Genomic DNA, 27,339 nt, shown 5'->3' on the forward strand with positions numbered 1-27,339 from the left:
AAACCCTTGCTCCTTAGGGTGGACCTCTGAGTTTGTGATATCCCTTTCTGCTTTTGGATCACCCATTGTAGATGTGGGTCCTGACTAGATTGCATCTCTGTCCCTCCTACTTATCTTGATGTTTTTTCTTTATATCCTTAATTGTACAAGAGCTATTCTGCTAGTCTTCAGGTTGTTCTCAGAGTTGTGCTATATGTACTTGTAGTTTTGTTGTGTTAAGGGAGAAGGTGAATTCAGGGTCTTCCTACTTTGCCATCTTCATCCTGCCTCCTCTCGATATGCTTTTCAACTGACTGTTTAAAAAATACGTTTTTTTTTTTTGGTGAAATATTTTCCAAGTTAAAACTTGAATTTGAAAAGGATACTTTTGTGTTCATATTTATTTTAAGGAATAACAGGAGAGATCTTACTCTGTGATTGTGACAAGATGGGTTAGGTTATGCTGCAGGGCCATCCCTGATGCCTTAGTGGCTTAAAATAACAAGGTTTATTTCTTGCGTACACAGCATGTTCATCATGGGTTAGGGGGAGCTCTACTCAGTGTCATTTACTCTTCAGGATTCAGATTGTTGTAGCTGCCACCGTCTTTAAACTTATAAATTGTCATGGCAGAAAAAAATGTAGATCTCATCTATTGGTTTTTAAAGCTTCCTCTGCAGATGACAGACATCACTCTTCATATTTCATTGGTCAGAGGCTGTTACTTGGCTATGACTTATTTCGTGTAGGCAAAGAAATTATAATCCTTCTGTGTTTCCCTAGAGAGGAGAACTTGAATATTTGTGACAGTTCTAATGACTCCTATAATAAAGTGTACATTTTGTTTTCCACATTATAAGAATGGCTTTTCTGTACAATATGTGATTTTGAGTACTTTTTGTATAGATTGTTTACATCTCCTAGTTTTATGAAATGGTTACTTTTGTAACTTACTGATAGAGGTGTATGAGTATATAAGCCATAATAATCTTGAATAATCAAGTACCATCAGTAAAATGTGCTCATTTTCAGATCTGTCATTTGTATGCATTAAAAAATCTGTTATAATGTATTTTTAATGTATTTTTTCCTTCAACATTTTATTGGGGAAAAATTTCAAACATACATTAAAGTTGAGATTTTTTTGCATTAAAAGTTTTTAAAAAAATTTCAGTAGTCAGTTATAATGTGTCAATTTCTGGTGTACAGCACAATGTCCAGTCATGCATATACGTATACATATATTTGTTTTCATAATGAAAAAGGTTGAAATTTAATTGTGAAAAGACGTTCATCACCAATCTGATTCTGCCATTAACACTTTTTAATACTTAATTTTATCATGTATTTACCATCTATCTATCCTTATCCATCATCTTCTTATTTTTTGATGAATTCCAAAGATAGTTGCAGAAATCAACGTATTTTCACCTAAACATAACAGCATACTTACCACCAACTAGATTTCAAATTTAGTCTTTTTCATTGAATCATGCACAAATTATAAATATACCATTCAGCGAGTTTTGACAAGTGCATCATTTGTTCATATTAAAGTTCTTTCAAGATACAAAACATTCCTGTCACCACTTAAACTTCCCTCTTGCTCCTTTCCAGTCAGTCCTCATTTCCACTCTCTTCTTTCCTCCAAGGAAAGCATCCTTATGATATTTTTCCGTTTAAAAATTAGTTTCACCTAGCCTAGCATTTCATATAAATGAAATATAAATTTCATCCACCTCTGGGTCTTTTCTAGTTTTTGGCTATTATGAATAAAGTTGCTAAGAACATTGTTGTGTAGGTCTGTTTGTGGGCATATTCTCATTTCTCTTAGGAAAATATCTAAGACTGGAATTGTTGGCTCATAGTGGGGAGAGAGAGAGAAAGAGAGTATGTGTGTGTGTGTGTGTGTGTGTGTGTGTGTGAAATTGTCAGAAATTAAGGAAAAAAGCTTGGATCATACTGCATTCTCACTATCAAATTATGAACATTATTCTTTCTCCACATTCTAGCAATCATGCAGTGATGTCTGTCTTTTTGATTCCAGGCACTCTGATAGGTCTATGTAGATATCTCACCATGGTTTTAGTTTGCAGTTCCCTAGACACTAATGCTTTGAGTACCTTATGTGCTTACTGGCCATTCACATAGCATCTTTTGAAAAGTGTGTATTCCAGTCTTTTCCTCGTACAGGATTTGTTTTCTCTTAATTGCTAAACTATAGGAATTCTTCATATTTTCTGGATGCCAGCTGTTTTTCAAAGATACATCGTGAACATATTTTCTTTTGTAATCTCTAAATGGTAGCTTGGGAGAGCAAAATAATTTAATTTTGATTAAGTTTATCTTTTTATATTTCTGCCTTAGAGAATTTACCAGTTCCCATGACATAAAGGTATTCTTCTACGTTTTCTTCTAAAGCCTTTACATATTTAGCTTTTAGACTTAGGCCTATGGTATACCTCAGATTATTTTTTGTGCATGGCAGAAGGTAGGGAATCAAGCATAATTGTAGTTTTCCATATGAATATCTAGTTGTTCTAGCACATTTCATTGAAAAACATGTCCTTTCCCCACTGGATTACTTTGATTTTTTTTAATATTAAATTATAGCATAAATTGAGTCTACTTTCTGGGCTTTCTAATCTGCTCCATCAATGTATTTTTCATTCTTTATGTCAATACCACATTTTCTGAATATTCTAGCTTTTTAGTATTTCTCAAGTCAATTAGCCTAAGGCCTTCAGCTTTGCTCTTCTTTTTTCAAAACCCTTTGGATTTTCTAGTATATATATATATTTGCCATTTTGTATAAATTACAGAATATGTTTGTGAATTTCTACATGAAAATCTGCTGGGAATATGATAGGGATTTTGTTGAATGTAAAGATCAGTTGGGGAGAATTGATATTGAAAATATTGAATGTTTTGGTCCATGAACATGGTTTATCTCTCTATTCATTTAAAATCTGTTTTAGGTGGTGGTTTATTTGATTAGGCTCAAACTATAGCTCTAACTCTTGGACAGTGACTTAGTTATTAGTTTAATTTCTTTTGTCTTAGCTGAAGTGCTTGAAATCTGCCCATGCATGCATTCTTTTGAGGGTCACCAGAGTATGGGAAAATTGTGTACATAGAATTTTGGGCTCCCCTTTTCTGGCTCTCTCTCTGTTAGTTTGCCCCTTTCGCTTTCCAGTGGCTGTGGTGCTTCAAAATGCTGCTCCTGGTTCTTTAAGCTAGAAAGACAATGGGTTTTCTATTGCGATTGTAGCTTTCGTGCGTGGTGTTGACAGGGCCTGCTCTCTGCTAAAAGCTCTGAAAGTAGGGAGCTGACCCAGTGCTAGTCCCTCTTTCCAGTATCAGCTCTCCTGAAGGATGTGCCTGCTTTTTTTTTTTTTTTTAGCTCTCTGATATATTTATGTAATTTTTTTTTAATTGAGAGTTTATAGTTGTTATCTGTGAAAGGGTCAGTCCTAGGAGTTTACTTAACCTTTGCTGAAAATAGAGCCCAGTTAATTTAGTTTGGACATCTGATTTTTAGCAATACATGTGGGATTCTTTAACTTGTGACTTTAATGTAAAAAAAGGATTACTAGTGAATTGTTAGAGAAATTCTATAATAACTATGCATAGTTTACTGAGTCTATTAATTTTAATAGATATATACATACAATCATAATATATAGTCCTGTCTTTTCTTAACTTCATAATCCAGTAAAAATCTTATAGCTGAGGGTGGCTATAGGAAAAACCTCTGTTTTTGTCTTAATCTTTATTTTCCTGAATCTGCATTTAATAAATTGCTTCTCTTCCATATTCTCCATCTTTCCTTTACTATTTACATATGTTGTTTCAAAGATTTGAGCATTAATTTAAAAATTCCATTGTTTCTTCATAGCCTATTGTTCAAAGTTTGCACCCAGTTACCAAAGCATAGGAAACAATTTTTATGGAGTGTATTGCCTTATTTTTGTTAATTGGAATTAAAAAAAGTTTTAAACTAGCACGTACTACACATGCCTGTTATCTTTCCCCTGTATGTTCTTCCCTCCTTTGTATTTTTTCCCCATTCTTTATTCTTCTCTGACTCTATTATCTTCCTTGACTTACTGGTAGAAAGACATCAAAACTTAGTTTCAAAATAACCTCAGAATGACTCCTGTCATATTCCTTTGATCATGGACTGTGACACTATGTATGTTGTAAAATCAAACACTTTTTCTGACTGCAAACATTTCAGGAATTAACTGTACATTTATTCTCTATCATGAATAGATGCCATTTTTTTCCTAAACCAGTGCTGTTTTTCTATTTCAAAAAATTCTTAGTTAAGTAGTTCACAAAACAGTTTGAACTTTAAAAGTACCCTGTTTACTTAATAGATTATTTCCTGGGTAGTCCTCAACCCCAGAGATTTTGATGAAGTAGATCTTTGATGAGGCCCTGGAATCTGGCTTTTCATGAAGTTACTACAGATTATCATGATGACAGTATCTTATGTCAAATTATCTGGTGCACTTACTCTCACAAGTGAGTAGGTGATGGACACATGCCACCCTGTTTCTGGTGAGGCTAGAAAAATCAAGACACAGGAAAGAAGCACAGAGAAGCATTGTAGAGCTTTAGAGTTAGCAAATTCCATGTCTGTTAGTCATGGCTTCAGTTTCTTCCTTTGTAAAAGTGAGATTTTTCTTATCAAGGCATTGAAAGAATTAAGTGAAAAATTCTTTTTCTAGTCCTTATTGTACTCAGACTAAAATTAAAGTCAATGCATAGTAGAAGAAGCAGAAATGTGTTTTTATTCTCTGAATCATCTTTTATGGCTGACCTTGCTGAGATCCCATTGGGGGTTCTGGCTGGTGGTCTTCATAGTGCTTTTTACTTGTGTTAAATCTAGTGGCAGGAATTCCACCAAAGAGAATAGAGCTGCCTCTAGTAATACGACCCTTAAATAAGTATCTACTAACAGTATTCTGCACATAGCAGGGACTCAAAAATGTTTGTTTAGCAAATGCATTCTTTCTAAAATAAAAAAAAAATCACCGTTCTCCTAGTTTTTGTTACGCTAAGCCTCTTTGTGCAACACTTACCCTATTAGAAGAAAGAAATGAGGGCTCCAGTAGTTCTGTAGTACTCACTGAGACAGCAAAACATTTTCGCAAGTTGAGTAATTGGTTTTTACAACCAGGTGCTACCTGCAACTTGATAGTGATTAGCTGAAATAGATGATGTTTATACATGGCAGTGTTTCATGGAATTATGGACAGGCCCTCCCAGATAATGACCTGTGAACTTTCTTGGAAATCTTGAATACACAGAATGAAGCGACCACGTTAGTCCTTATATCACATCTCCTGGATCTTTCTCCTATGATGGTGTCTTCTGTTTTCAGGACCCCAGACTCTGGAAGATGTTATGCCTGTGATTAATTCCATTCATATACAATTCCTCCTTATTCATTTTACCTATTTAAATATCTAAAGACAGATCTTAGCAGCAAGACAAGCCCCACAGTCTTCAGTTCCTATTCCTTGCTCTGCCTTTTCCTGAGTCCTGATTCTTCATGCTATTCCCGAGTTTCAGTGCTGCTAATAATTGCAGTATTTATTGGACACTTACTATGTACCATACACTGTGCTCAGTGCTTTGCATTGCCCCATGTAAAGCTCTCAACTTAAGATGTAAGGTTCTGTTATTATATTCATGTGACACAAAGACTATTTTGGAAGTGTCCTTTTAGGCAATGCTATGTGCAGTCATTTTCTGTTAGCAGAGACAATTCCTGTGGAAAACAATTGAAGGAGGAAACCTAATGAGCAGTGACAGTCAAAATCCTTTTTTTTTTTTTTTTTTTGTGAACTGCCTAATACATCAGTGATGAAATGTATACACCAACATGAATGCTGTTATCTGCATGAGCCAGTGGCAGCCTTATTTGTTTCATTTGGGAAAAAACTGGGAAAAAAGTAGGAGACAGGCTGGTTCTAGAATGTGGCATTAACTCAGAAATTGCAATGACTTTGTATCACCTGTACCTTTTTATAATAGTGGATGCAAAATGGGCTGTCATTTCTGATATATGGGACATTATCATTGTGCTGAACAAAATGGTTGCATGATTCACAGTAATGTAATTTATTTCTCAATAGTCTTGTAAAGAATCATTTGACTTCTGGGCTGGTGCTAATTAGAATGCAGCTACATTGGAAATTATTTTGCAGGCAGTTTGTGTATTATGTGTCAAAATGGTGTTACAGATTCTGAAAAAAGTTTTCTAATATTATTCCTTTAAAGGGGTTTTCCACGAAATGTTGTTAATGGCATAATATTAGTGGAAAGAATATTTATGCATGTCTTAAAGTTTATATTTTAAGGGCATTATGACATTTGAAGGCTTGGATGATACTTTATGAAATGCTTTTAAAATTCACTTTTTTTCTTAAAGTTTCTTGGTCACATCTAAGCAAATCCTATCTAAATGATCTGACACCATTCTTTAGAATGTAAGGGTACTTAACGCCCTTTACTTGCAGCTTTGAAGTCCCCAGATGGTGAAAAAATCTGAGGCCACAGAAAAAGTCTGATACATTGTATAAGTGGTCTGTACACTAAGGCTAAATAGCTTGAATTTGATAGGCATGTTTACAATTTAAAATGCTTTTGGTGATTTTGGTCTCCATTTTTGTAACAAATATTAAATTGAAACTTCTTAAACTGTTGGTATTTTATTTAGAAGATTTTTAAAATCAAACTAATTATGAACATAGCTTTAAGAGTTAAATAGTTCTAAAAAAAATCAAGCCCTTTGTATCTTTCTCCTCCCCAGCCCTGCTCCTCTGATAATCCTTTTATTTATCTGTTTGTCTGTCTATCTATTTATTTTTTATTTTAAATGGAGGTACTGGGAATTGAACCCAGGTCTTTGTGCATGTATTCTACCACTGAGCTATACCCTCCCTAGCATGACAACCTTTAAAAAATTCTTTTGCTATCTCCTTTAGCATTTAACTCCATATTTCTGTATTCCTCTTAATATTTCTCTTTTGATTTACTAATTTTAGACATGTCTACTGTTTGATCTCTCTACTCACATAGCAGGAAGTTAGTTTGGACATATGAAATTGCCTATGTTTGGCCATTTTTTACCTATAAAAATTTCAGTGTTATTTAGTTAAACCTAATAATTGCCTAATATTTTCTTTTTCTTACTTTTTTGAGCCTGTGGCTCTCTCTTACACCCAATAATCTGTAAAATATTTTTGAAAATTTTTAATGTCCTTAGTCACTTAAACCATAATTAATCTCTTCGAACATCATGTTCCTTGCCTGAAGTATTCTATTTTGCTCTTGATTATATTCTGTATTCAATTTATAATAAAAATAGGGGATAAAGAAAATAAAAATGTAAATGTTTAAAGGACATTAAAAATCCAAAAGATAAAATAAGCTCTAAACTATTCAAAATTAACAAGCAATTAGTAAACTGAAAGATAATACTGAGGAGTTCATCCCTAATATCGCACAGGGAGAGACCTAGAGTTAACAAGTGTGAAAGAACATTGAGACAAGAGGGTTGAATTATTCTAACATGTATCTGCTAGGCGATTCTGAACATGAGAAATGAGGGAATGGAAGAGAAGCAATATATGAAGAGATAGTTTGGAGTTTTCCAAAATTAAAGGATCTGCTCTTTTTTTCCCCCAGATGGGAGAAACAACAGTGTATTTATTTGTATAGGGAATGATAGCCATAGCTACATTTTTGAGTAGAAGGGAGGGGGTTGTTAGATCAAATACTCAAGTGAAGACACTGTTCTTATATAGGAGTGAGGCAGTTCTCCACTATATCCGGTGTGTCCATTGAGAGAAGATTGATGTGAGGTGTAGCGGTGTGGAGCATGGAGATTATCTTCTGATTGTTTCTGTGTTCTCAGTGAACCCCAGAACCCTAGTTCCTAAACTAGAATAATCAGCTGAGGATGATTATGGGAAGAGATGTTGGGAGTCTGGGAAGAAGGGAGGTGAAATTAAGCTCTAGGAGAGTGGAAGTGTGAATGACAAGGGAAATGTATGTTGCTGGACAGCACTAAGAATCCGTTTGGGGTCAGTGGTCCTTTGCAGTGAGAAGAGTCAGCTATGTCCTTCTCCAAATTCAGCAGTCTGGCATAAAGGAGGAATTGACCTAAATTTAACCAAAGCTAGAGTGGAAAGAGACATAGAGGATCTGAGACTATACGTAAGGTGGGGTTATAATGATTAACCATGAATTTAAGTAGGTAAGAAGAAAGTAAGAATATGAAAGAGGGAAGGATAGATAAAGGTGAGAGGATTATTGCAGAATTAGTCCTGATGGGGTTTGCGAATTATTGGAATTGGGTACTAGGGATCATTTGAATGGTCGGAGAGTATGGTCAGGCAGTGGGATGTTTGAAATCAGTATCATGGAGGAGGTGAAGTTATTGGTAATGACAAGGCCTACAAAAAGCTTTCCAACCAAAGTGACACAAATTGGTCACAGTTGTGCTCCAGTGACTAATCCAGGAATCTAGGGATTCAAAGAACCAGCTAACTCAAGAGTGGTCAGAGTCCCCAGGGTGAAGGGCAGCCTTCTTTTCCTTACTCTGATATGCCATATGATAACTTTGTTGGCATGTGTGACATGAAAGTGATTGGAATGCACTGGCCTAGTGTATGGCTGTAGGAATGAGTGAATGAGATAATGGGGAGGATAGAGCTACTAGGGAAGAGGAGATCAAGGAACTGAGAGGTCAGGGTTTTGAAAAAATCATTTCTATGCTTTTAGAAATGACAGAATTATGTCAGGAGCAGTGTTTGAGAAAGTATCTTGGAAAGCAAGAATGGAAACCTTCAGGGAGGGAGAGGGAGCAAGTCAGAGATCTGTAGATAACTTTGACAAGTAGAGCTAGTAATGGCATAGCCTGACTACAGGAGGTTAAAAGCTTGTAGGGTTTTATGACTGGAAGAAATAGTCTGGACATAGCAATGAAGAGAAAATTATCCATGTTTTGAGAGGGCTGCCGGGTCTTTAGGAGTCTGTCTTTCTTGTAAGAAGAAAGGATGTTCAGAACGTAGGTTGTTGCCTGACCTTGCATTCCAAAAGGCACTTTGGAGAGAGATGGAAATAAGGTAAAAAAAGGGAATGGGCAGAGCCATTTGGATATAGAGTCCAGGGGTAAGGGATAGTTTGAGTTCTGGGCTTTCTATGGTGAGTGATAGAAGCAGGGATAACATACATTATGAAACTATCACTAATGCATTTGAGGTAGATAATAGAGGTGAGTCAGTGAGTAATTAGGTGAAATGATGGGAGATATTTGCCAGAAACAACTGCCAAACTTCCATTTCCTTTCTTTAACATGAGGAACTCTTGGTCTCTTCCCATTTTGACTTTGCTGCTCCAGCACCTGGCTCCTGCTTTAGTCCAAGGTAAAAAAATTATCTACAAAGTTCTTTCTTTTTTATTTAATTGAAAGAAAGCAGCGTTAAGTGTATGTAAAGTATAATGAGCCAAGTGGGGAGTACTATGAGGGATATGGGATTGGAGAATCAGGCAGGGACTGAATCATTTGGAATCTTTAGACCAAGGAAAGGGGATTAGAATTTATCCTAAATGTTAGCATGAGCCACTCAATAGTTAAGTCTTTGCTGAGATGGAGAAGGCTGTGGGAGTACTAAATTGGGGGGAAATCAAGACAACTCTTATTATCATAGTAAGCTTGAGATAGATCCCAACTAAGAAGGCATGCTTTATCAGGGCAAAGATATTTGTCCAATTAATTAATTGCTCAATCCTCAACACTTTAAAAAGTGCCACACACATAACATTTTTTATTTGAATGAATGAGTAAACAGTTGAATGAACAAATGAATAAATGAATGAATCAATAAAAGAATAATAGGTTTCCAAGTTGAGATGTCACATGAACATACGGATATAGGGTCTGGATCTCAGAGGAGAGTGGTCAGTGCTTGAGATACAAATACTTATTCTTCTAGGAAAAATTTGAAAGTACAATGGTGATGATGACAACACAGAAATAATTATTGGTAATATGTTTATATATAACCTTTCCATGTGTATATACTGGAAAAAATAAAATCATACTTTGTGTATAGTTTGTAAATTTCATTATCAGTAAATATTTTGTGACTGCCTTTTATTATCACTGCATACTGATACTATTTAAGTGATGCCATATTGTTAATGCATTCTGATAGCATAGTTTATTCAATATTTATTATTTAAAATCCAAATTCTGTTGGATTTTTAAAATTTTAACTTCCTACTAGCTAAATCTTGTGCATATTTTAAATGATTTTCTTAGAATAAATTTTCTAGAAGTGGAAATAATGAGTCAAAAGTGATTAAAACTGCATATATTAAAAGCTTAATGGGCATTGACCCCGAGAAAGATAAACTCCCCTTCACAGTGCATGGTGCTTTTTCCCCAACACTAAACATTACCTTTTTTCTGTCCTTTTTATATCATTTTCTTTTCTGATAGGACTCTGTTGCTTTGAAAGCTTCTAAGTATTGTTACTTTATATGATGATACTTTAGGGTAAGAAACTTATTTTTTATTAAAAGTAGAAAGTTTTTATCACTGTGCTCATCTATAACAGATTAATGAACACTTAAGTAGGGGACATATTTTCTTGGAAACATGAATTGGATGTTTCCAAAGTATCTGATTTTAAATTCTTTAAGACAAAGAAAACTCTTATGTCATGTCAGTATAAACATTCTGTATATACTAATACAATCAGAGCAGCTGACTAGAGTCAAACTGATTAAAAAGTTTCTCCTATATGCTTTGAGATCTATGAATGACATAAAATACAGAGAGGAACTGACACAAAACAGGAAAATATTTCAGTAAACCTAAGTTGGAAAAATTTAGAAATAAGGATTTTCATATATGTTCCTTGGAAATACGCACTTTCACTTGTGTCCTAATACCTTTTCTTATTATGTCTTGTGTTTCGTATTTAAATAAGAAATGTTTTATCTAGGCCTAGGAATAAAACTAAGTTAATGTCTCAGCATAGGGTTTATATCCTCTTTTCATATTATGAATCCCCTCTTGTTGAGAAAAATGCCCACCTGTGATTCTGAAGAGCCACTCTCTCATTTTCAAACAGGTCAGTGCTGTAAATGTTAATCCCATGACTAAAGATAATGTGTAAGGCAATAAACTCCTCCTGTTTCATAAACAATGAGATGTGAAACCCGAGTGCTTATGGCAGCAGGAGACAGTGACTGCTGAGGGACGGGTTCTACCGCTCTGGAAATACTGTGCAAGCAGACAAAGCAAGATTATCAGACCAAGGACGTGAAGAGTTTTCTTAACTCTTTTAAACAATTTTGTTTTGTAGGAAAAATTGAAGAAAAATACTTGAAGACACAATTAGTAAGCAGTGGAGTTTATTATTATACAAAAGAACTGGGTGAGATGTCTCTGCAGTCGGGATGTCAGAGGCAGCAATTCAGATCCACCCTAGGAGGAACAGGAAGGTGAATGGGTCACTCAAACCAATGATATGACTAGGAGCATTCTCAGATCCTAGGAAAGATCAGACACAGGACAAGGACCTACGAGCAGATGCTGTGTAGACGGCAAAGCACAGCATCAGGCTGCACATTTAAAACATACCTATTGATTACTTTCCTCTTTTAAAAGTAATACATACTTACTTAGGAAAAAAAAAACTAGATGGAAAGTTTTTTAGAAATTCCCTGCAATTCTACCACTCAGTCTTTTCCATTTTGATGTATATCTTTCCTCTATGCTTTTAGAAGTACAGGTCTTGTAAAAATGTTTTTTAAATTATGAAAGTAATTCTTTTTTTATTATAATAAATTAAGCAACTTGGAAATTTATGTGGTAAAGAATTAAAGATCCTTCAGTTTCTTAGATTTTAATACCTCAGAGTAAAGCACTATAAAATTTTATTTGTATTTTTCTAGTCTTGGTCTATGTACATGATACCCACTATATGTGTGTGTGTATATATCTGTGTGTGTGTGTATGGTATATATATCATATATGTGTATATAAATCATATATGTGTATATAAACACAGTATACATATATATGAAATATATGGTATATAGTGTATATTATCTGCTGTATATAGTAGATCTATACAGTATATATGATGTAATCATACAATTAAATATATAAATGTTTATGTATTATATAACTATAGTCATATTATACATGAAAATCATAAATCTCAGCTCTAGAGTTGCAAACATAAGCTCTGACTACCCTTTTACTGTTGTAGTTCCCAGTCCTTTTCAAAGAAATGTTTTTCCCTTCATCCATTTCAACACCCTGCCACCTTGGTCCATATTTATTCCATTTCTTTCCTTATCTCTCAGATAACAAGCTCTATTTATTTTGTTCTTTTGACAGGCAATAGATAATCTAATTATGCACTTTAATTTCTTATGGATCACACAAAGATAAATTGTTTGTGTCTCATTATATATTGATTTATGCACCATTTGCAATGCAGCTGACCCAGAGAAACACAATTATTGCTGTTACAGTTCATTTACAAGACTTTTCAACAATGGGAGATGTTATCATCAGAACTGGTAGTCTTTTAGAGAGACAGACATACAAAAATTCTCTTCCCAGAACCTAACAAAACTAAAAAAATGAATCATATGTAACATAGTTTTGTATAAAATATTTGTAGTTTTCCTTGATATGAAGAAAAAGTTTCTCTTTAATCACTGAGTTTTGTTGACTTCATGTGAAGTCCAATAGATAATACAATATGGAATATACAAATAGGGCCTGTTAAGTGATTTTTCCACTTAGAAGCATTCTGATATAACTTACTCATATTCACATAAAAAGATTGACCTTTGACAATGTCTCATGGAAACAATTTACATTTTTACCAATACACTGTTCAGTGGCAAGTTTTTAGTTTCAATGAACATTTTTTTAACATTTTTTATTGATTTATAATCATTTTACAATGTGTCAACTTCCAGTATAGAGCACAGTTTTTCAGTTATACATGAACATATAGTCATTGTCACATTTTTTTCTCTATGAGCTACCATAAGATCTCGTATATATTTCCCTGTGCTATACAGTATAATCTTTATCTATTCTACAATTTTGGAATCCCAGACTATCCCTTCCTACCCTCTACCCCCTTGGCAACCACAAGTTTGTATTGTATGTCTATGAGTCTATTTCTGTTTTGTATTTATGCTTTGTTTGTTTGTTTTTTTTAGATTCCACATATGAGCGATCTTATATGGTATTTCTTTTTCTCTTTCTGGCTTACTTCACTTAGAATGACATTCTCCAGGAGCATCCATGTTGCTGCAAATGGCGTTATGTTGTCAGTTTTTATGGCTGAGTAGTATTCCATTGTATAAATATACCACCTCTTTATCCAGTCATCTGTTGATGGACATTTAGGCTGTTTCTATGTCTTGGCAATTGTAAATAGTGCTGCTGTGAACACTGGGGTGCAGGTGTCATCCTGAAGTAGGATTCCTTCTGGATATATGCCCAGGAGTGGGATTCCTGGGTCAAATGGTAAGTCTATTCCTAGTGTTTTGAGGAGTCTCCATACTGTTTTCCATAGTGGCTGCACCAAACTGCATTCCCACCAGCAGTGTAGGAGGGTTCCCTTTTCTCCACAGCCTCTCCAGCATTTGTCAATGAACATGTTTTGAGGTGACAATATAGCAACTCTTATTCTCCAGTGGGTAGTATAATTGAGAATTATCAAATGAAGTTACAAATAATATTTTAAATAAAGGTCCAAAGTTACTAGTTCCTATGACTTTTATTTCTTATAATTTTTCTCCATGATCATTATTGTATTACTAACATTATTTTCTTTTTTCATGGTGTTAGCTTTTATTAAAGACTTAAATGACATGAACATTTTGAAAGTATATACAATATTTATCTGTTACATTCACTTAAAAACTATTTTCAGGACATACCTCAACAAACTTGCAAAACTTTTAGTTATCATTGAGCTTTCTCTTCTCTGAAGAAAAATTTGAAGCAGATTTATAAATGTTTCTTACCTAGTTTAGTACTTGATTATATACTGTAATTTTTTTAGCTCCTAGTTGTTATTTGCTTCCAAATTTCACGAGAGCAATAATTCCAACTCCCATAGTTTAGGAGTGTTCCTTCCTTTTCAGTCTTTTGGAAGAGTTTGAGAAGGATAGGTATGAGCTGTTGTTTTTTATGCTTGATAGAATTCCCCAGTGAAGCCACCTGGTCCTGGACTTTTGTTGTTTGCAGGGAGGTTTTTTATTGCTGATTCTATTTCACTGATAGTGATTGGTCTGTTCAAATGATCTGTTTCTTCTTGATTCAGTTTTGGTGGACTGTATGTTTCTAGAAACTTGTCTGTTTCTTCTAGTTGTCCAATTTGTTGCATTGGCTTCAACTTTAAATCACCAGCTGCATTAGCCCTTAACAAGAGAGTTAGCCTGTCCTTTGAAGCTTTGAAGCCAGGCATTGACTTCTAACTTTGAAAATCATAGGTAGCATCTTCTTCCAATATAAAGCTGTCTTGTCTACATTGAAAACCTGTTGTTCAGTGAAGCCAACTTCATTAATTATCTTAGCTACATCTTCTGGATAACTTGCTGCAGCTTCTGCATCAGCACTTGCTGCTCCACCTTGCACTTGGATGTTATGGAGATGAGTTCCTTCCTTAAACTTCATGAACCAACTGCTGTCTTCAAACTTTTCTTCTGCAGATGCCTCATCTTTCTCAGCCTTCATAGCACTAAAGTGACTTAGCCTTGCTCTGGATTAGGCTTTGGCTGAAAGGAATTTTGTGGCTGGCTTGATCTTTTATCCAGACCACTAAAATTTTCTTTGAATCAGCAGTAGACTGTTTTGCTTTCTTATCATTTGTGTGTTCACTGGAGTAACACTTTTAATTTCCTTCAAGAACTTTAACTTTGTATTCACAACTTGGCTAACTCTTGGGTGCAAGGGGCCTAGCTTTTGGCTCATCTCAACTTTCTTTGTCTTTCTCCCTAAGCTTAATAATTTCTTGCTTTTAATTTAAAGTGAGAGACGTGTGACTCTTCCTTTCACTTCAACACTTAGAGAGTAGGGTTATTAACTGGCCTAATTTCAATACTGTTGTGTCTGACAGAATAGGGAGGCCTGAGGAGAGAGAGTTGGGGGAATGACCAGTCGGTAGGGCATCCAGAACACACGTGACATTTATTGATTAAATTTGCTGCCCTATATGAGCACAGTTTGCAGTGCTCCCAATTACAATACTAATGTCAAAGAACACTGATCACAGGTCACCATAACAAATATAATAATCATGAAAAAGTTTGAATATTGTGAGAATTATCAAAATGTGACACAAGACATGAAGTAAGCAGATGCTATTGGAAAAATGATGCAAATAGATTTGCTCAAGGCAAGATTGCCATAAACTTTCACTTTATTAAAAAAACCCCCACAGTATCTGTGAACCACAATAAAGTGATGTGCAATAAAATGAGGTATGCCTGTATCCAGAGGTGCAGTTTCTGGGTAATAAGGAGTTTGATTTTAACTTTATAGTTGAGAAACTGTTAAACTGTTGCATTTTTTTCACTTTAGCCACAATATATGAGAGCTTCAGTTGGTCCACGTCTCTGCAAATAGTTGTCAGTCTCATCAGTCTTTATTATTCCAGTGAGTGATTCTAGAGGGTATGAAGCTATATTTTGTTGTTCTTTTAACTTAAACTTCCCTGAAGACTAATGACGTTTAGCATCTTTTCATGTGGTTACTTGTGGTTTTTCTATCTGTGTTTATGATGTGTGTTCAAGTCCTTTCCTCTATTTTTGTTGTTTGTTTTCTTATTATTGAACTCTTGATATATCCTGTATGGAATCCTTTGTTCAATATACGTGTCAAGTATTTCGTTCCAGTCTATAGCTTGGCTTTCCGTTTTCTTGATGGTATATTTAGCAGAAAAGAAGGTTTTAATTATGATAGATCTCTGAAAATATTGATTCTTCCAATCCATGGACATGGTAAATCTCGTCATTTATTCTGACCTTTAATTTTCCTCATCACTGTTTACTATTTATTAGTTAACAGTTTCACTTTAGGGTATGAAACGTACTCTGGTGGGGTTGGTGTGAAGGAGATTTCTGAGTGAACATACACCTTGTAGATGTGACACAGATAAAAAAAAGTTAATGTGTGAAGGTAAAAACCTGAAGACTTTACCTATTAGTTGGTAAAGAAATTTGTGGCAAGAGTGTGAGAATTGATCCCTAAAATAATTGAGGGCAAATGAGCTATTCCTCATTTGTGCCTTGTAGCTGAGCCTAATGAAAAGCTAAGAGGTAAGCATTTAGCAGTTGGCAAAGAAAGCCACTATGTTCTGAAAAACATTTCTGAGCAAGAAAGTGATATCAATATACACAGTGAATAGCTCACTATGTGAGGTTGGGGAAAGCGCCTGAGAACTGATGATAATGATAGCTTGAGTAGTTTAGACAAGCAGGATAGGCAAGATAAATACCTTTTCCCCCATTGGTTTAATCCAGCTAAGAAGGCTAAAGCCTAGTCCCATCTTTTCCATGTCATAAGGAGTTACTGCCGCTCCACTTGATCCAAGGCAGATTTGGCACAGCTTTGGCTGGTTTCCTTATCTCATATTCCTGCTAATAACAGTACTGGGAGAGACCTCAAGTGTATTGTAAGTGGGATGTGTGACAGTTTCAGGCTGAGACAGGATTGTGCTGTTCATGGTATTTGAAATGTTTTCGTAGAGTGATTAAATAAAACAATGAAATCCTTTGAGAATCTTTTTGTGTATTGTTTTCTTGCCCATGGAGATTATTTTCCTGGTAGATTTGCATCCTCTTTTTATTCGACATTTCATATTTTTTTTTCTGTCTCAACACTCTAGCTATCCACGTGCAATCATAAACAGAGTTAGTGCTGAATGACAGAGATGAGAGCTTGTTTTTTATAAATGCCCATTTAAACGAGAAGCATGATTTAAAGGTAAATTTGTTTTAAGCTAAAGTTTTAAATTACTCCACTTGTTTAAAATAAGAATCTTTAAATGCTATAACAAGCCAAAACTACTCATATTACTATGAGAGCATATTAAATTATAAAATATGAATAACATGTTTAAGGAAGTATATGATTCTAGTATAGATTGGTTACATATACCCTAAGTCAAGCCTGGAAGTTAAAACAAGCAAACAAGCAAGCAAGCAAAACATAAGGGGAATCCTAATGTAGGTAACAGTGAAACCTTAAGTGAAATGCTTTACAAAAGATATACATTTGATCAAAGTGTGATATCCAGGTATTGTAGAATTGCTTTTGGATTATCTCTAATACATTATAAACAGTTAATACCAATTTTCTTTTGTCTGCTCACATGTTATATTCAATTTAAATATTTTTAATACCAGGTACCCCAAGAAAGGAAAATAAATTTATTGAATGTTAAGGAAAAATTGGGCAAGAGTGTAGTAGCAATCATCTACAGCCCTATTCTTATATCTTAATCCCAAGTAGGAAGTTTCTCAGGAAGGGATTTTTTCCTCAAGGTGTTTATGGCTTCCAGTGTGTAGCAGACCCTTCTTGGTTTTCCTGGGACTTTATTATTTCATTGGTTTTCGTAAGAGGTATTAAGATTGAGCAGGGTCTCAAGTTACCCTCTGAAAAGCATGATGTTCCCTCAAGACGTTCCAAAGCATGAAAGCCCACTTCTGCCCTGTCACATGAGTCCAGTCTCCTCCTGACTGGTCCTTCCTCATTAAGACTGATATTTAGAAAATGAACTTATTTTAGTATCTTTATCTGAAAGATTCAGTCAGAGTGGTTCACAAGCTTACAAATGAAATTATTTCTCAAACCAGGTCTCACACTTCTTTGTCTCACCATATCCTTGATTCATTGTTGATTGTAGGCCTAAGATCCTCAGTGTCTAAGTCTTAAATATTACAATATTTTTGCTTATTTTCTTCCAAGGGGCAAAAAAAAAAAAAAACCCCAAAAAACTCGTAACAATACTCTGTTATAAAAAATTCCATATCTGATGTGGATACCTGCTTTATTTGTATCCCAACTTCCCAAATCTAGAATCTATATCAGGAAAAAGCACATATATATGAGGAAAAATTGGTTTAGAAACAGGTTGATGTCTGAGCAGCTTTAAACCTCCTGATTCTGAGTTAGAATTACAAAATGTTACTACTCAAAGGATTCTTAGAAATTTGAGGCCCAAATGATGAAATGGTTTTCCTAAGGTCACTTACTAAATATTTGTGTCGAAGGAGTGATAATACTACCTATCTCATAAAATTGATGTTAAGGTTTATTGAGATCACACAGTTAAGTGCTTGACTCAGTAGCACATACTATGTGAATAATAAATATTATTATTCTATTACAGTTCATTAAATCACATTATTAACAAAAAAAGTCAGTGTATAATAATGATACTCTTGAGCCTATATGTGTACTTGTTTTCCATTAATAATAGTGGGTTTGGACTACTTTGCTTAAATGTCCAGCTCATAAAAACAAAAACAAAAAAAGAAAAAAATCCAGCTCATTATTCCCTAGAGTTCATAATACATTTACTAGAAATGTCAGGCTCTTAAATTAGTGTAGTCAAACTGCTGTTGCAAACAACTTCAAAACCTCAGTGACTTAGTACAGTACAATTTTATTTCTCACTCACTGGATTGTCCAGTACAGGTCTCCACACAGTCATTTAAGGACTGGGCTCCTTTCATATAGTGTCTTCACCATCCTCTAGAGCCTTGTGTCCTGCACTGGGTCCTCTGCATGTGTGGCTGACCATGGAAAGTCACGCAGGAAGTTTTAGAGGTGTAGCTTGGAAGTGGCATTAGCACTTTGCTCGCAGTCCACTGAAGAGATAAATGAAAAATCAAGTTTACTTCTACAGGTTATAGCTCAGAAATCTCCATGTTAATTAATCAAAAGTATCATTAAAATAAACCACATAAAATATTAATTATTGCCATTTAGGAAATTCATGCTTATGGGTACCATATTTGCATGCTATTCACTGTTCAATTTTTACTTAATTAAAAACTTGGAAAATTAAAAATGTATGCAATGTGTTTTTCTAAAATCCATCAATTTTCAAAGCGCAAGCATAGAATTGCCATTTTTGGAAGGCAAACACAAGGGCAGGCGCCAAATATAGGCCCAAGAGGAAAAGGAAATGGGATTTGATGATTATATGGCATTGACTCTGCAACAACCAAGGTACAGTGTACAACGCAGTGACTCACACTGGAGAAAATAGTCATGCTTTCCAAAGCATTATGTCATTTGTGCCTCTCAACATCACAGTGACATTGGTAAATACTATCACATAAAGAAACTAGATGTAAGTGATTTTGTCTAGGTACTATGATTTCTGTTTCATTTGGTTTAAATAACTTAATTGATGAAAAATTGTTCCTGAGTTTTTAATATTTGTGAAATGAAAAATTTAATTGCACATCCATGTCTTTTAGAGGCTGCAAAAGAGACTTCATAAATCCACTATTTTGTAGAATAGTCCTAACTGCTTTTGTAGATTTTAATTTATTTTTGCTTCCTGAATAAAATTTCAGTTTGGTTAGCATAATGTCACATTTATCAAAATCTTGTTAGCTAAATGAACACTTAAAATGGCTTACTGGTTTAAACAATTCTGCCCTTAATTCTCAGTGTCTTCCTGGAGAAACCATCCAAAAATGGCAATACTCTGCTTCAACTTTTCTAGTTAATGGATTTTAGTCATATTCACTGCATATTTTAAAATTTTCTAAATTTTAATTAAAGATTATAAACAGCATGCAGATTTGTTACCCACAAACACGAATTCCCCATGATGATTATGAATGTATTTATGTGAATTATCTCAGTGATATTTTTAATTAATAAACTTGGAAACTTCTGAGCAGAAACCTGTACAATTAAATTTCAACTTTAATTACTCTCTTACTCTTTAGTTATTTCAAAGACTTTGATTCTATCATATATTTATTTATTGGGCTTTTATGAAAAACAGATGTGAACTAACAATCTAAACTGACGTTTAGACAAAGTTGACACCCAATTAAAAATGTAAGTACATTTTTCATATCAGTATGTACATATTTATATATTAAAGCTAATTAAAATTTTATATCGCAGTCTTATCAGAAGTTTTCATTTCATATTAAACTTTTGTTTCTGCAACCACCTGTTTGTCCTTCCATGTGTATTGTTCTGAGCCTCTAACCTATAGTTTGGGAATGTGCTTTGCAATTATATTCTTTAAAATTTCTTTGAGGATGTTTTGCCATGTGATTTCTGTGATTTTATGTTTGCCTGTAGGATTGGGGAAGAAAATACTTATAACAATAAGGGATTATGGAAGCACTGACCACTTCTGACCCTTTTAAAATCTAGATTTGGAAGTCTATCGGATTTGAAGAGGAGACATCCACCACTTCATACAAATCTTATTTATATTAAATTGAATTTTTAAATAGGGGTGGAGAAGGGACAGACTGGGATTTTAAAATGTAGAATAGATAAACAAAATTATACTGTATAGCACAGCGAAATATGTACAAGATCTTGTGGTAGCTCACAGAAAAAAAAAGTGACAATATATGTATGTTCATGCATAACTGAAAAATTGTGCTCTACACTAGAATTTGCCACAACATTGTAAAATGACTGTTACTCAATAAAAAAATGTTTAAAAAAAAAGAAAGAATAAAAAAAAACAGAGGTGGAGAGTTTCACAAAGGAGGTAGTAGTCAGACACTTCACCTGTGGCAGAGGAGTCACTTAAGATGGAAGTCAGAGTGTCTTATGAACAAGAATGGCATCAGCAGTTTAATTCTCCCATAATTTACATGTTATGGCTTTAATCCTAGCTTCCAAATTCAGAAAGATGGATTGACCCCATTTATGTCAGGGGTTTGGATTGATCCCAGATTGAGTGCCAGGGGAAGGATGTGGGGAAGAGACAAAACGGCTTCATAAGGAGGAAAGGGGAGAGAACCAGAGCAAATTTATAGACAGGAATACACAGAAGAGCAGAGATAGTCACATTGGTGTTCCAAGTCCTGAGTTCTAGCTTGTTGCAGAGAACTGGCCCCACTCCTCAAATTGGGTACTCTTGGGCAACCAGCATCCTTATGATTAATATACCCTGTGCTTAAAATCATTCAAGATGGATGCCTGTTATTTGCAGCAAAAATCCTATATTATCTAGTATGTGTCTCATTTTCAAAATCAATAGAATAACTTTTCAGAACAGGATCTGCTTGATGACAACATCCAATATTTTTGAATAAAGCTTTGCAACCTGCCAAAGCCCTCAATAGATTGTCTCCTTTATCCTCAAAATTTTTCTGAAAAAACTTCTATTCTAGATAAATCTGCTAAAATATTTGCATCTGCAGGAAAATCTGGTAGTTCTGTTTTACCTATTTGTTTTTGATAAAGGATCCAACTTTCTCTTCAGCCACTTGAAATGTAAGTCATATTTTGCTGACCTCAATTGAAAGAAATACATCCAGACATAAAGAATATGTGCTAGGTATATTTGGAAACCAATTTCTTTTATAATAATACTTCTTGGTGTCTATTGTAGTTGTAAATCAAGAGGAGACTGGTCTCACACTTTGGGATACAGCTATATGGGATGAATGTATTTTTTTAAGTCTTACCCTTTTATGGTGCAGAAATTTTTAGATCCCCCTACATCATAAATTGCTTCCCCAGAATATCAATAGTAGAAAATACATTTTCACGGCCTGTGATGAAGATTGGAATTCACAATTATAGAAAGGATGGAATTTGTTCCGGTAGTCCATTTCCACTTAAAACTCAATTATTTGTCGACATACCTCAAACCTTCATTATAATACTGTTTCCATGAACAGAACAGAAAAAACACTAGGTTTTGTGTTAGTCATCCTTCCTCTTCTAAACACGGAGAAAAGGGAACAATCAGAATCACTGATGTATAGGAAAAGTTGTGTTAGTAGTGTTTTATCAAAAACTAAGCCTTAGAAAATACAATTTTTGTTTTTACCTTAATAAGATATTCAATCTAGCATTCATTATATCTTTAGATAAACACACAGAGTTGTTAGGTGCATTTAAAATCAGTTCTAATTTGAGAGGGAAGCACAAGCTCTGTACTTTCTCGAGTTTTTGCTGGCAATGATGATTCACATGCATACAGTCTCCAGTATGCCTCATGGTGCAACAAAGACTTTCTAGAGTCTTCAAGACTCCAGACTGATTGCTAACGTATGGGCCTATCCATTTGAAAGCAATCTACTTACTTATTTTCAGTGTCCTAAGGAAATGGAGAGTACAAGTTATTAAAAGTTCTGAGTGAGTAATCTATTGATCTTCTTATCTATTCCTTGCTTTTTTTTTTTTTTAAACAAGGCTTAACACTTACAGCCCAAAGCCATTGGCAAATCACATTTAGGGAGGGAAGCTATGCTCTTCACAGGCCTTCTCACTTGTGTTTTCCCGTGATTCCCTTAGTCTTTTTTCAGATTCTTCCACTCTAGAAGAAAGGATTTACATACTTGTTTCAAAGCTTTTAATATTTTTCTACTGATTATTAAGTTATTTTAGTGGTGGAATTTATTTGGCATACTTCTATAGATTTTATGAAACATTATCATTTTAAAATCTCATAAAGTATTTACACTTGAAGCCGAACTGTATTAAATACAGCATATTTTAAAGAAATGATCCTGGCAGCTCCTCTACAAAGCTGATCTTGGGATGAAACTTAAAGGTTCAAATCAAATAGATTTTGGCATTTCTCAGCTATTGCTTCTTGTGAAAAATTGCTGACAATTTGAGACACAATGTTCACTACATCAAATGATAAACATTTTGGGTACTAGCATTTTTTTCCTTCAGTGTTTCTCTTGAAAGATTAGATGTTTATAGCTTCCCTTTGCTGTTTGCACGTGTTCTGAATTTGTTGCTTTTAGCCACAAGCAGTGGCACCAGAACTAAGGATGTAATGGATATATATGTATATATGACAAGAGAGAGACTTCTAACAAAATCTACAGTTTTAAATTCTACTGTTTTAGATGGTGCTCCTTGCTGTCTGCCAAGAATTTTTATAAAATGTGTGATTGGAGAAATATTTGAATCAAACATTATCACCTTGATTTTTAATCGATAGTACCTGTTGTTTTAACTTGAGCGATAAAGTGGATGACATAAAAATATAAGACTTTTAAGAGTCACCGAGGTTGCCTACAATATACTCTTGCGTAAAAGGGAAGACCAAGGGTAAATGAATGATGAATATTTTCATATTGCAGGATTCCTGCCACCTATTTATTTTTCCTTATGAGTGGATATTTTACCATTTTAGCAAGTCTTGTTCCATGAAAGCCATCAGGGAAGGGTTGAAAAGGTAATGATTGGGCTTTTAAAGGGCTTATAATAGTCTCTGTGTGACTGAACATAAATAAACATTGAACTGGATGGTGATATTTTCAAAACAAGACTACTAAGATAAGCCATGCTATTCAAGGAGCAAATTACTCTTAACTCTGTAGTCAATCAGAGCAGATGTCAAATTGCAATGAATTCACACAAAATCTGTTATTAATTCTCATATGAACATGTTTTATAGCAAAGTAATTTTTCCTTTTAATGCATATCTATTTAAAATAATCACACATGATTAAATGCCATCCTGCCAAAACTAGATTGTTAATGTCATATGGCTGAAGTAGATACCAATCAAGTTTGGCCATTGTTACTAATGTTAATGTCCAAAACTAAACATAAGTCACAGTATTCAGCAAATTGAAACATGTTGTCCTCTTAAACTAGATATCAGTTCTAATCAAGAGAAAATTCAGTCAAAATCTATCTCTATTCATTGGTATGCCATTATGATTTCTATGCCAGTTCAATTTGCAAAACATGAATGAAGAATCTGAACAATATAAAGAGAAAGAAATAACCAATATGAGTGAAAACCTAGGTAAATTTTGCTTATAATGATTACCTCTCCTTGTCCTATTCAATAGAATGTAGACTTCCTAGACAGAAACTTTCTTGTTCAATATGGAATCAGTACAACCCAGAGCAACACCTGGAACATACAGATGCTCAAAGAAGATTAGATAAATGTAAGTCCACGTAGAAAACTGATAATTATTCCTATTTTCCAAAGGTATTAAAATAGCCTTTGTATTTCTGAAGAGTTATAACTACCAACATGTTCTAATTCAAAAATTTTTATATTTTATATAGATTAAGAACCCTTATAAAACATCAAAAATCTTCAGTAGTTAAAATAATAACTATTAATAAAGTAATAACTAATAATAATAACTGAGTAGTTAAAACTGATTAAATATATTATCCATGAGTTTTGATTTAGTTCTTGATTAAGGCAAAAAATTAAATCTGAATCTTACTAATTGTTAAATCATGATCAATGCATGCACTCATTTTTATTTCTGAGTCAGATATATTCAAGGCAGTTTAGTGGTCATCTATGCTGAATATGATTTAATCACCAGCACATTGGCACATTCTAGCTTTATTGTTGAGTTTCTAAACCATGAATACTAGTCTAACTCAATTGATGTTTCATTTAAATCTTAATGAATCTGTAAATTATTACTGTATCAGATTTATAATTAAAGTGTCCACAGACACATTTTTTTTAATGCTTACTTTTAGTGACCCGTAGCTAGTGAATGAACTTAGGTCTGACATATTCATTACTTCAAAATTTATTGATGTACCTGTACCTGGTCGTGAATGAATGTATATAAATGTATACAAAATAATGCTAGTCAATGAGATGGGTGGTGCTGGGTTTTAAAAATTTGAATTGGTTATAAACTTTTAAATTGGCTTTCTATATAGAATCCAAGATGTGTTTGATATTGGCAGAGCACTGTAAAAAACTCTGGTCATCAGCTGGCAACAGTTTTCCAAGTTCATAGCCAGAGCTGTCGTATAGAGAGGATTGGCGAGGAATAGAGAATTTTGAGATAAGCTGGATGGAAAATACCTGGGGACCTTGGGCTTTGGCTGTTCAAGAAGCAGTGAGAAACCAGGTGACAACTCTGAATGAGTATGGAAAAAATCTGTTCAGTATCATGTGGTTGACAATTTATTTCTCTGTGTTAATCCGTGTTCTGTGGGATCATTGCAGGGCCAAAGCCGACAGTCTTCCTTGATTGGTCATTGCAGACTTTACATTCCCTATATCACATGTTCAATACTCCTCCAGCTGGGAACCAGAATTGCCAGATTATTCCTTGTGTGCAAAGATGGGGACATTTTTGTTAGAACAATGTACACAGATTCATGAGAGCATTTATTGCCAGATGGTAGAGCTGTGACAGAAGGATGAGTGCTTCCACGCATGAAAAAGGAACTCCAGTGAAATCTCCTTGGAATTTTCTTCATGTTCAGAGGCTTAGCTAAGACAGCAGCAAGCTCACATATCACTTTGTGGGGACTGACGGAAGAGTAAACACATGCTCACATTCAGAGATAGCTGGCATAAGTTCTGGCTCTGGGAGTAGGGATGGGCCAAGAAAGAAAGAGCCAGTGTTGTGAAAGCCGGGGAGAACATTCTGGCTTTCCTTCTAATAGCCACAGGAGGAATATGTATTATTTATACTTATATTTTTATATATTTAGGATCATTTCATTGGTTCATATTTCTCTTGGTGGATACATTTTGGCAACTATGGTGGCAGCGAGAGGAGGTTGGAAGATTTTACGTTTTTTCTAAGGTGATTTACATGCCTTCTTTTCATTTGCAGAAACAGCTTTTAGAATTTAAAATTTAATATATGAGCAAACTGAAGCTTAGAGAGATGACACAAATTGCTGAAGTCAGAACAGGGCAGAAGAGTCAGGAAATCATTAATGGTTACAAACTAAACACTGCTTAGGAGTGATACTACCTGGCTTCACTGTGGGATCTGAATACTGAGCTCTTGTGACCTTGGACAAGGTTCACAACTTCTTGAAACATTTTCTTTACCTGTTAAATGGGAATAATAAAAGTACTTTTCTTAAAGGGTTGTGATAAAGGTAAAGTGGGACAAGACATGATGTCAAGGAAGGTTACCATTAAAGGGACAAAGTTAGGAATCAAAATCATGTATATTTTTTAGAATATCATTCTACTTTCTATTGAGGTTTGAGTACCTAGATAAACCTGATACACTTACGAGAACCCAATGAACTTTCAAAGCTGGCCGTAAGTAGATTATATTTTGAGCAAGCATAATGTACCAGAATCTAAATTGACAAAGCAAGTAAAATCTTTATTACAAAAGGACACACACAAATGTACGCAAATAAATCAGTTCTCCTTTGATGTTAACCAAATAGTTCATTTTATAGTCAAATTTTAAACTTTGGGAGTGAATCTGTCATCTTGTGAATTATTGCCTATATGAGGCAACCCACTTCATGGACAAGAGAGGAAAAATAGTTACGAACATTTCTAAATTTCTGATTTGATATTTAGTTTTATAGAATAACTGAGAACATTGGATGGTTGTGTGCTTTAAGTTTTTACTTTTAGATTTTACCTCTCTGCCCTTTGGCAAGTTGCTTAATCTTTCTTTCAGGCCTCAGTTTCCTCATCTATAAAGTGATGATAACAGTACCTGCCCCATAGTATTGTTTCGAGCATTAGATAATAGTGGATAAGTGTTGATATTACAAGGTATACAAGGAGTGAGACCAGTTGACAGCTTCCCCAATTCCAGTCCGTATGTGTCTCTGAAACATCACTGGAATACATTAGAAATACGGCACATTACTAAGATGCCCATGTGTCATTCTGTACTTGACTTGTGATAGGTAAACTGGTCTTTATCCCATGGGATAAAACAGAGCCCTTGGATTCTGGAAAAAATTAGGTGAATTTCCTTTTCACTGTTACCTAACCTATCTCTGTTGAGTATTTTGTGTGTGTGTGTGTGTGTGTGTGTGAGAGAGAGAGGGGGAGGGGGAGGGGGGAGGGAGACCTTAAACTATAACCTGCACTACCAACTACTACAAATACAAACCATACTTAAGTTTAATGGGCTCTTACTATGTGTCAACTCTGTATCAGGTGCCTTTCATGTATCTTTCATTTGATGCTCACAACAGCCACTGAATTAGATACTATGATTATTCACATTTTTCCTAGGAAAATTGAAGATTAGAGAGGTTAAATAACTTTCCTAAGATACCACAGTCAGGAAGTAGCAAAGACCGAATGTAAATCTAGTTACTCTGCTTAG

The 27,339-nt window shown here is 34.5% G+C and overlaps 2 long non-coding RNA genes across 2 annotated transcripts in view; one reads left to right on the top strand and one right to left on the bottom strand.

The window, feature by feature from the left end:
• The window catches only part of LOC116282438 (uncharacterized), a 414,543-nt gene that overhangs the window by 40,433 nt on the left and 346,771 nt on the right, over positions 1-27,339 (top strand). The window lies entirely within an intron of this gene.
• Positions 11,408-18,844, bottom strand: LOC140699345 (uncharacterized). The gene is made up of 2 exons (XR_012077455.1): positions 18,735-18,844; positions 11,408-11,497 (listed from the first exon to the last, which is right to left on the bottom strand). It is a non-coding gene; the product is annotated as an uncharacterized lncRNA (long non-coding RNA).

The sequence above is a fragment of the Vicugna pacos genome, chromosome 11 (genome assembly GCF_048564905.1).
Source record: "Vicugna pacos chromosome 11, VicPac4, whole genome shotgun sequence".
NCBI classification, from domain to species: Eukaryota; Metazoa; Chordata; class Mammalia; order Artiodactyla; family Camelidae; genus Vicugna; species Vicugna pacos.